This window comes from Neomonachus schauinslandi, chromosome 1 (genome assembly GCF_002201575.2).
Source record: "Neomonachus schauinslandi chromosome 1, ASM220157v2, whole genome shotgun sequence".
Taxonomy (NCBI): Eukaryota; Metazoa; Chordata; class Mammalia; order Carnivora; family Phocidae; genus Neomonachus; species Neomonachus schauinslandi.
Window position 1 is genome coordinate 10,608,232 of NC_058403.1, and position 11,251 is coordinate 10,619,482.

The window sequence follows — 11,251 nt, forward strand, 5'->3', positions numbered from 1 at the left end:
GCTTCTCTCCCACTGCCTTCTTTAGGTTGCAGGCAAATCACCAAGGCCAGTGGAGATTCAGAAGGAGAGAAATGAGACCCTGTCTCTTGGTGGTAGAGCGACAGGGCCACATGGCAGAAGAGTATGCTGGAGGTGACTTCTGTTGCATCTGTCTGGTGCAAGGCCTTCTGGAAAGGAACAGCTGATGCCTGTTGACATGGTGACTTATGGGTCTGGCATTGCCAGGCCTTCTCATTTTTCAGGAGTAGCCTGCAAAAATCTCAATTTTTATCTGAAATCTTTTATTTTTTTATTTCCCCCTTATCTCCTTGTGAGAGCGCCTGCCTCTTCTTGAAGTGGTAGCACTTCTCTTTACCCTGATAAAAACAAGTTTTCAAACTTTGGGGAAAAAGGGGGAGAAAGAGAATGCCACTTGGAAAGGGGATGGTGCTGAGGGTAAGAAGAAGATCAAGAAGAGGATCCTGGGCAGAAAACCAGGGAGGACCAGGCTTCTGGAGGAGAGAGTGACGAGGCAGGTTGAGGTCATCCTTGATGAGGAGAGAGGCCATGTCTTCTTTTCTGGAGAGAAGGAAAGAGGAAAAGAGGAGGAGGATCCTCCCAAGGTGTCACGACACTTTGTGGAGTACAGATGAAGTCCCAGGCATTGCTTGGGCACTTTTCCAGGACTGGGGGCATCAGTGAGCCCAATCATGATCTTCCGCGGCGCTTACCTGCTAGCGGGTGGCCCTGTCTTCTCTGTGGGACCCAGAGATGTGCTGAGAATGTGCTGTGAGGAGGTGAGGCTGCTGAGGGCCCAGGGGAGCCCCAAGGGTAGGAGGAGTCACTGTGGGCAGTGGGCTGGGGGCTCTCTGCTATTGCTCATCAGCCCTGTAGGGATTCTTGAGCACGACCTTGTGAGCAGGTACCCATGAACAGGGGACCTTTCTGAGGCTTGGGAGCAGAACACAGGAACACTTAACATGGTTCTGGGTTGAAGATTAGGGCAGAGGAAGGCCAATGGGGTGAGGTATGAGTGGTTTGTATTACTCTTATCTTATTTTGTTTTTATGTTTATTTTATTAGTAGTAGTAGTAGTAGTATTTTATGAGTGGCTTTTAAACAGTGGCCCCAGGAGAGGGCCAGTGGAGCCCAGGGTGAGGACATGCTCAGGATACAGGATCTTCTCAGGGGGCTGCAGAAGCAGCTATGACTGAGACCAGAGGCCATGCCAACCTGCCAGTCCTGCCGAAGGCCAGCATTGTGCCTGCACCCTTGGCCGGCTGGGTGATGGAGCTCCCTGGTCAAAAGACCACGTGGGCCTGTCCCTCTGGGAAAAAGCTCAGCACCACAAGCAGTCAAATCCCACTTTAAGGAAGTGGTACAGAATTGATGATGCTAACAAGCTCTCCATTTAGAAAGAGAAATACAATATGTGACTTTTGTATTTATTCCAGTTACTAAGGGCCTGAAGGAAAATTAACAGCCGCAGCTTAACTGAGCAGAATGCATGATTTGATGTTCCATCGCCATATAACAAGCAAGGGCTTTATGGAAACTCCTGTTTTTTTAAGAGCCTGCTGTGAGAACCGGGCTGTGACGGGACATGCCAAATTCATAGGGAAGAATATTAGGATGCATTAGTAAGTGAACAGAACAGGCTAACCATATACTAAAAAGCAGGAGAACAATTTTTCAGAGCCTACAGACACTAGATAATCCAATCAGCTCTCAACTGGATACCTTATGTAAGAGTATTCAGGAAGTTGCTTAGTTTCTGTGAAATCAGGCATACCTTCCCAAATTTCACTTCCAAACTTAAATTTGAACCTGGAGTCAAATTTAATTCCTCACTCACCATGCTATGCATCTGTTGGAAGAAAATTTGAAACAAATTTTCTATTGTACAGCAAAATCAATGCCAATTCATCCTGGTGTTTCTAATCAACATGTCTCATTTTCTTCTCTGTTCCCATAACTTATAATTATTTGTGGTACACTACAAATAAACCCTTCTGTTCTTCTCCTTAGTGTCTCCTTCTGGCTTGCAATTTATATATGTGGAAGTCATTTGAGGCTGGAGATCACTGATCTATTACTAAGCAATTTTGGGGGTCTTCAAGACCCCCGCCATTTTAAAATACGGAGCTCTACCTCTTGGCCTTTCATAGTTCAGGTAGAATATCTTTATGATTAAATTTTTAATGAGAAGGTAAACATAGAGCCATACAGTTTCTCTACTTGGGCTTTGAGAAAACAGATCATTGTCTTGGTGCCACCGCTGCTCCCTGTTAAAATAATTTCCACAAATGCAGGAGGACTAAAATATTTGATTCTTGCTCAGAAATTTCATCCAGTAATTTGACATTGGCACATTCCCACCTGGGCCTTCAGCATGAGGCTGCCTCTTACCCAGCCCTGACATTCTCCCATTCGTAATCCCTTTCGGGTTGTTTAAAATATATAGGCATATTTTCAGCTTGAAAATATTGAAAACATTTCCAATAAGTTTTTATAATTATTGAGGTTTGAGTTTGGGAGAACAAACTTCTCAAGTGGGCATCAGACCAGGGAAGTTCTTGAGAAACTAGCAAGACCTCATGCACCTGAAATGCTGGGGGCAGAGCTGGGACTGACACTAAAGTTTCTGTCCACAACCATCCCAACCCAGAACCTTCCTGCTTGCTTTCATTTCTTCCTTAATCTAAACAATGTAAATTCAAGGGGGTAGCAGCCCAAGAAGTAAGGAGCCAGGCACTCTCCACTGCTTAATTTAGGCAATTATGTGATTGAATCAAAAGACAACAGAAAGACCCAGAAAAACACTCACAGCAAGTTAATCCACTGCATATTAGTGACTGGGTTGGAATCTCTTTTTCTCTGGCTGTAGTGGACCCAGGTGATGTGAATTGGTAATATACTTTCCCATTACAATTGTTCCCAGTGCTGAGTGGAGAAATGTGATTTTGTGGTCTCTCAAGCCACTCAACACCACTGTCTTTTGGCAAACAGAAAAATGCTTTCCTGCAGCACTCATTTTTATATCCCACTGGACTGAGTTTGCACAACTAAGGGGAAAAGCCCCACAAATTCGTGAGATGCTCCCGGTGGTTAGGTTTTCATTCATCTTCAATCTTTCTCCACTGTATCTCCAAAAATGTCAGTGTTGTGAAATCCTCCAAACAAAACTGATTTTAATTCACTTTAGTCAAAAACAAATAAACATACAGCAATATGTGTGGGGTGGGGGGAAGACAGTAGGGAAATGTTGTGAAATAATTTTTTTCCATTGTAGGTGGTCACAACACCCCCAAAGTTAGGGATGCTGCCTGGGAATCACCATCTGAAGATTTATTTACCCGCTTGGACCATGTCCGGATTAGAAAACAGACTTACAACTGAAAGGAGGGGCAGATAGAATCTGGTAAGGAGAAAAGGAAGACTGCATGGAGGAAGCTGTATTGGAAATGACTCTGAGGCAACAGGTGGAGATGGGGAGTGGGGTTTTAAGAAGACACCATTCTCCAAAGAGGGAACTATGAGGGTGGGGAGCTATTAAAGAATGCTTACACCCCCTCTTTTAATTCAGGCCATCCAAACACCTTTGAGAAGGATCGACCTTTGTCAGTCATCTCACAACTTAGAAAAATTAAGCCATCCCTTCCCCATTCCATCCTCCTTTATTTTGGTCTGCATTCAAAAACAAATTGAAGGGATTTCTAAAGAGAAGTTTTAAAAAGAAGTGGTTTAACGCATAAAATATAACTTCAGAGAGATCTAATGTGAACTAAAACCGTTCTATAACACTAAGACAATCCAGTTAGCTTTATTAGAACAACACTTCCTGGGTTTCACCTTGGAAAGGGCTTCTCGGGGAAGCATGACTGGTTAGAGCTACGGTGGGCAGATATCCGGCCAGGATGTACCCCTCCCCCCATAAGGCAGAGCAACCATAGTCCGTTTTGGTTGGTTGATACCAGCCATTAAATATTTTTATAATTGCTATGAATGCCTTCACTCTCTGAGGGTGGTAAGGTTTAAAACAAAACAAAATGAAGGACATTTGAGTTCCAGGAAGTTGAGTTGAAAGCCCTGTTCCATTACTAACAGTGGGAACTTGAGCTTCACTTTCCTTTCTTCCCCCTTCCTTCTACCCACAATGACACATAACATCTCAGGTAACTCGAGCAGCATCAACCAATAGCCTCTCAAATTGGAGTGCCAACAGCCTTTCTTGTCCATTGGTCACTTTTCAAGCCGGTGGAAAAGAAGCTAACCAATAAACATCGATACAGTAAGGTCCATGTCTCCAGAGGCCTTTACCTTTAAGATAAACTTTCCTAAGTCAGTATTTGGATCCCTTTGTTAGCCCACATTGGCACTGAAATTAGCAAGGCATTGCTACTCTCTTATAAAATATACAATGCCATTAATAAGGAGATAATGTAGCTTCCTCTTATGTCTCTTGAGGTATCAGTTCTTAACCAGGCATCCGGTTCCCCTTTGTATCTTTGTCCTTTCAAGTCTGATAAGGATTGTTCATCAATTATGTACTTCTCCCTCCTGGGGTGGAGATGGGGGTGGGGAAGGGGGCTCTTTTGCCTCCAAGCCTAGAGAAAAATTCACTACCTGAGGGGTTGAGCTGAGAGGGGCTGAGCTCTCTGTATTGTCAGGTTAGTTTCTTCCATATTATCAAAGAGAATTTTAAAAGCTCAATTTCACAGCCTGTTAGAGTTTTATGGTGATGTCCCCGTGTGATGCTCACATGTTTGCATTTGCATAAAAAGCCCTTTATATTTTTAGGTATAAAAACATAAATGCAGGGTAGCTGTCTTCACATTTTGAAAGACATTCCTGTTAAAGGGACATTGGATTTCATTTCTGTTGCTCCAGAAAGAAGAAATGGAACTAAGTGGTGGAGTCCACAGGAACAGATTTCTTCTCAAAATTAGGAAGCATTTTCCTTAATAGTTTGAGCTGCTGAAAAATGAATAGAACCACTTGCTTCAGAACAGGAGGGCTAGTTACTGGTATTGGAAGAAGACACCCTTACCACAATACTTCAAGAGACTGGAGGTCATTCATGAGGGAAGTAGATAATGGGGGTTCAGCAGCAAATGGTCACTAAGGTTCCTCCCAACTCAAAAACCAGTGGGCGCTCCCAACTTTGAGGAGTTGGTTTATGCTATTAGGAAGTTGGCCCACTCTCTAGAACACAGCAAACTTACTATAATACTTTTCTTCTTTTGTTCAAGTCTTCCTTTATTTCTTTTAATAGAGTTTTACAGTTTATTATTTTATTTATATAAATACTAAGTTCTTTGGTTTGGCTTGGTTTCTGCTTTCTGAGATTTAAAAGTTATAGTGAGATAAAGGAATCACTTAAACTTCCTTATTTCTACAATTTAGAATTAACAAATGTTAACTTTTTTTCTTATTTGCTTCTTGTCATTTTTTGGGGAAGAAACAAAGAAGGAAGAAAGGAAGGAAAGTAGGGAAGGAGGGAGGAGAGAGGAGGGGCAAGCCAAAGAGAGATAATGTTCCTTAAACCACCAACCCCCACCCATCCCTCTTCACATCCCCCTAGAGACTCAAATGTTTATGTATTATTCCATTTCTTTGAAAAGTTTTTTTTCTACATAAATGTGCATCTGTTAAAACACACACACACACTGGGCACCTGGGTGGCTCAGTTGGTTAAGCGACTGCCTTCGGCTCAGGTCATGATCCTGGAGTCCCTGGATCGAGTCCCGCATCGGGCTTCCTGCTCGGCAGGGAGTCTGCTTCTTCCTCTGACCCTCTTCCCTCTCGTGCTCTCTGTCTCTCATTCTCTCTCAAATAAATAAATAAAAATCTTAAAAAAAAAAACAACACACACACACACCCCCTGTATGGTTTGGTTTTTAAAACACAAGTACATTATCTGTATATATCCCATCAATCTGTATCTTGTGTTTACACTTTACCTTATGTTTTTAACATCTACTAATGCTGCCATATATCAATTTTATTTATTATTATTATTATTTTTTTATAAATGTATTACTTTTTTTTTTTAAAGATTTTATTTATTTATTTGACAGAGAGAGACACAGCGAGAGAGGGAACACAAGCAGGGGGAGTGGGAGAGGGAGAAGCAGGCTTCCCGCCGAGCAGGGAGCCCGATGCGGGGCTCGATCCCAGGACCCTGGGACCATGACCTGAGCCCAAGGCAGACGCTTAACGACTGAGCCACCCAGGTGCCCCTATTTTATTTATTATTTTTAATTGTTGTATGGTATTTCATCATGGAGAATACCACATTCTTTTTATTCCTATATTGAAGGATGTTTCAGTCACTTCCTTTTTCCCCTGCCAATACAAAAAATGGTGCACCAGATACTGCTGTGTACAAGATGTTCATGACACCATGCAGGAGGCTGTCTAGTGTGATTCCCAAAGCAGAATTTCTAGCACATGGCGTAAACACATTTTCCTGCATGCCACCAATATTTTCTCCAAGATGCCTCTACCAATTCACATTTCCAGCAACGATTTATCATTTCTTCTACAACTTTGCCAACAGTCGAGATAGCCTAACTACTAAATTGTACAGATACAATGAGTGAGAAATGGTCTCCCTTTGTTGTTTCTCTTTGCCTTCTCTGAGTCTGCGCATCTTTTTGTTTGTTTGTTTCCTTATCTGTTGACCATTCCCATTTCTTTTACAGACAGTTAATTCACTTTTTCTACTTTTCTTTATTATGTGTTTTGTTTACTACTTCCTAGACTATTAAATATGTCTCCCAGTCTGGTTTTAATCTTTCGCCAATAGAAGTTTATATGTTTTTCTGGGGCGCCTGGGTGGCTCAGTCATTAAGCGTCTGCCTTTGGCTCAGGTCATGATCTCAGGGTCCTGGAATCGAGCCCCGCATCGGGCTCCCTGCTCAGCGGGAAGCCTGCTTCTCCCCCTCCCACTCCCCCTGCTTGTGTTCCCTCTCTCGCTGTATCTCTCTCTGTCAAATAAATAAAAATCTTTAAATAAAAAAAAAGGTTTATATGTTTTTCTGTACAGAATTTTAAAATTTGAAATAGTTAAATATATTTATCTTTTTCTTTATTGTTGGGGCTTTGTAAGTTCTTTTTTTTAAGGTTTCCTCTACTCTAAGATCATGTAGCTATTGTCCTTTATTTTCTTTACCAGTTTTTGAAGTGTATTTTTCACATGTAGATCTACAACCCATCTGGTGTATGTGTAAAGTATATGGTGTGAAGTAGGGATCTAACTGCATTTATACAGCCCGCAACTTCCCAACCCCATAAGATTTTTCTGGGATTGTTTCCACCACTCCAGAGCTGGCCTATCCTTATCTTAGTTGAATGGTCTCTGCAACATACTTCCCTGTGGGCCAGAAGGTGACAAAGTGATACAGTTCCAGTTGACTCATACCATGGTCCACTTGACTATACCAAAGTAGAAATAACATGGAATTATGGTCAATCATCCTGACATGTCACTTCAGTGGTATGCACAGTTTTATCTGCTTGACTGGCACAGACTCTCTCCTACCTGTACCTAGTGTAGATGTTATGGGTTGAAATGTGTCCCCCCCACCCCCAATTCATATGTTGAAGCCCTAACCTCCAGGACCTAGGAAAGTGACCAGAAATCGGGCTTTTAAAAAGATAATTAAGTTCAAATTGCCTTTTGGTAATTTTAGGATGGGCCCTGATACAGTATGACTGGTGTCCATATAAGAAGAGGAAATTTGGACTCAGACATGGCAGGTACAGAGGAAAGACCATGTGAGGACACAGCAAGAGGGCAGCTAGGTGCCAGCCTAGCAGAGAGGCCTTAGAAGAAACCGACCCTGCCGATACCTTGCTCTTGGACATCCAGACTTTGGAACTATGAGAAAATAAATTGCTGTTGCTTAAGTTCCCAGTCTGTGGCACTTTGTACAGGCAGGACTAGAAAACTCATATAGTAGGATAATCCCCAACAAAGATGGAAAAAGATGATTGTAGTTAGACAGAGTTAAGCCTCTCAACAGGGATTTTTCACGTAGGGAAAAATATGTAAGCAATCCTACTCTAAGCTCACCTGAACAAAGGAAGGCAGTCAAGGAAACTGTATGAAGATCCTCATGGAGCCAAAAAATCATTCCTTTTTTAAGCTAGCAGGCATGACCCGATCACTCACAATAGGCTGCATTAGTTTCTTATTGCTGCAGAAACAAATTCACGCAAACTTAGTAGCCTAAAACAAATTTATTATCTTACAGTGGTGGTGGTGGGGTGGGTGAGAAATCCTAAAGTGGAAGTGTTGGCAAGGCTGTGCTCCACACTTCTGGAGGCTACAGAAGAGAACTCATTTCCTTGCCTTTTCCAAGTGTCTAGAGGCCACCTGGGTTCCCTGGCTTGTTGCCCCTTCCTTCATCTTATAGCCACCACTCCAGCCTTAGACCCTGCCCTCACATCTCCTTTTCACATTCTGACCTTCCTGCCTCCCTCTTAGGAGGACCTTTGGAATTCATTGGGCCCACCTGAATAATCTAGGATAATCTCCTCACTTCAAAACCCTAAACTGAAGCACAGCTGATTTTTGCCACGAGGGTACCTTATTCACAGGTTCAAGGGATTAGGATATGAACATCCTTGGGGGCCATTATTCTGGTTACCACCATTGCAAAACCATTCAGTAAAGTAATTTTATAAGGAAATAATTCTATTTTGTTCAAAAGTCGAGAATTTTATTTTTTTTATTTTTTTAGATTTTTACTTATTTATTTGACAGAGAGAGAGCACAAGCAGGGAGAGCAGCAGAGGGAGAGGGAGAAGCAGGCTCCCTGCTGAGTAGGGAGTGTGATGCAGGGGCTCAATCCCAGGACCCCGAGATCATGACCTGAGCCAAAGGCAGCCGCTTAACCGACTGAGCCACTCAGGCGCCCCAAAAGTCAAGAATTTTAAAAGAATGGAAATATTGAAAGTCTCCCGGCTTCTTAACTCAATGGAAGAGTCTTTAAAGTAACTTTTTTTTAAATTATCTATGAGTACCAGAAGTTTTTCAAACTCGTTTTTCAGTCCTTGCTAAACTTGAAAGGTGTTGTTTTGGTGGATTTTTTGTTTGGTTTGAGCCCTCTGTTGAGCTTTTTTCCACATTCAGTTGGGTTCCTTCTGCCAATGTGTAAATGGGGCTGTTTCTACTTAGGGGATCTTCTTCTATGTGCAGCCCCGAGGCAGACGTGTCCCAAACTCCTGCTAATCTCTCCAGCTTATGCAACCCTGGGAGTCAGGCTCCAAGTCAGAGGGGCCAAGCTTTTGGGGCCGGAGGGGGACCAACATGACTCAGTCCCTTTACCACTCCTGTCACTGACCCTCTCAGGCAGCTGCAGGCAGCATGTTCTTGCCCCCACAGCCCTGCAGCGTCACATGAGGGAAGTGAGTGCATTAGCTGACAGCGCTAAATTACAACCTGCCTGGGGGGCATTGAAGACGCGTGGGTGGGAAAGCCGCCTGCAGGCAGACGGACATGAACACATGTGTGCACTTGCCAGAAACCATCCTGGGAGTTTCAGATACAGACAGAGCCCCACCACTTGCAGCTGACCGATGGAGGAGGGAGGGCTGATTGTTGTGGAAGGCTGTCTCATTCCCGGGAGACATGCATTGGAACAATGAACTCCCAGGCTATCAAGATAACATGTTTATCAGCAGCTACTGCTTGTATTCCAGAATGGCAAGCTGCCTCGATCATCTGGCTGTGTGTATCTATAATAGACCGATCTCCAAATGTGCACACACACACAATGATGCAAGTGGGTGCCAGGCATGTGTGCATCAATATATGCCTGTCCATCTGTCTTCATCTGCGCAGTCGATCTTGCACCTGTTAGCGTGTGCCTGTGTGTAGGTCCTGCTTTTCACTAAGAAGCAAGAGAGGCCAGAGGTGGGATCTTCCAACTGCCCAACCAGCCTCTCCCCCCTCATTCTGATGCTCCCAGAGGTACAGATTCCTGCCCAACACACCAGCCTTCCCAGAAAGGCACCATGGCCGTTCTCGGGAAGGCAGAAAATGCCCGATGGCCCGAGTTCCTTTCTTGTCCTCTCTCATCCTGCACAGAGGTGATGTCCCGGGCTTGTAGGGGAAGATCCTCATTTCATCCCACACTCTCCAAGCCCCGAGATGTCATTGCTCATTCGTCCCTCCCGGGACTTGAGATCATGTCCCCAGCCTGGCAGAGACACACAGAGGAGCAGGCATTCTGGCTGAGGCCCCGTGTGTGGCTTCAGGTGGTTGTTTTTCTCAGGGAGTAACAGCTACCCTGAAGCAGCCGCCGAGGTACAAAGGCATTCCATTCTGTAGTCTCTTGTTTATTTTTTTAATTGATAAACTCTATTTTTGTAAAGATGTTATTTATTTATTTGACAGAGAGAGAGACAGCCAGAGAGGGGACACAAGCAGGGGGAGTGGGAGAGGGAGAAGCAGGCTCCCCACAGAGCAGGGAGCCCGATGTGGGACTCGATCCCAGGACCCTGGGATCATGACCTGAGCCGAAGGCAGAAGCTTAATGACTGAGCCACCCAGGCGCCCCTATAAACTCTATTTTTTAGAGCGGTTTTAGGTTCACAGCAAAACTGAGCGGAAAGTTCAGAGAATTTTCATATGTCCCCTGTCCCTACATAGGCACAGCCCCACCCCCATTATCAAATCTGGCACCAGATGGGACATTTGTTATAATAAATGAACCTACATGGACACATAGTTATCACTCGAAGCCCCCAGTCTAAATTAGGGCTCACTCCTGGTGTTGCATACTCTGTGAGTTTTGACAAACATATACGACACATATTCACCATTATAGTATCAAGCAGAGTAGTTTCGCTGCCCTAAAGATCCTCTGTGCTCCCCCAATTCATCCCCCTCCCTGATCCAAGCCCTGGCATCCCCTGATCTTTTTCCAGTCTCCATAGTTTTCCTTCTCCAGAATGTCGTATATTTGGAATCGTACAGTACATAGCCTTTTCGGACTGGCTTCTTTCACGTAACAATATGCATTTCAGTTTCCTCTGTGCCTTTTCATGGCTTGATAGCTCATTTATTTTTATCGCTGAATAATATTCCATTCTCTGGATGTGCCATACTTTATCCGTTCACCTACTGAAGGACATCTTAGTTGTTTCCAAGTTTGGGCAATTATGCATAAAGTTGCTATAAACCTTCACATGCAAGTGTGTGTGTGGACCGAAGTTTTCAACTCATTCAGATAAACACCAAGAAGCTTGGTTGCTGGAT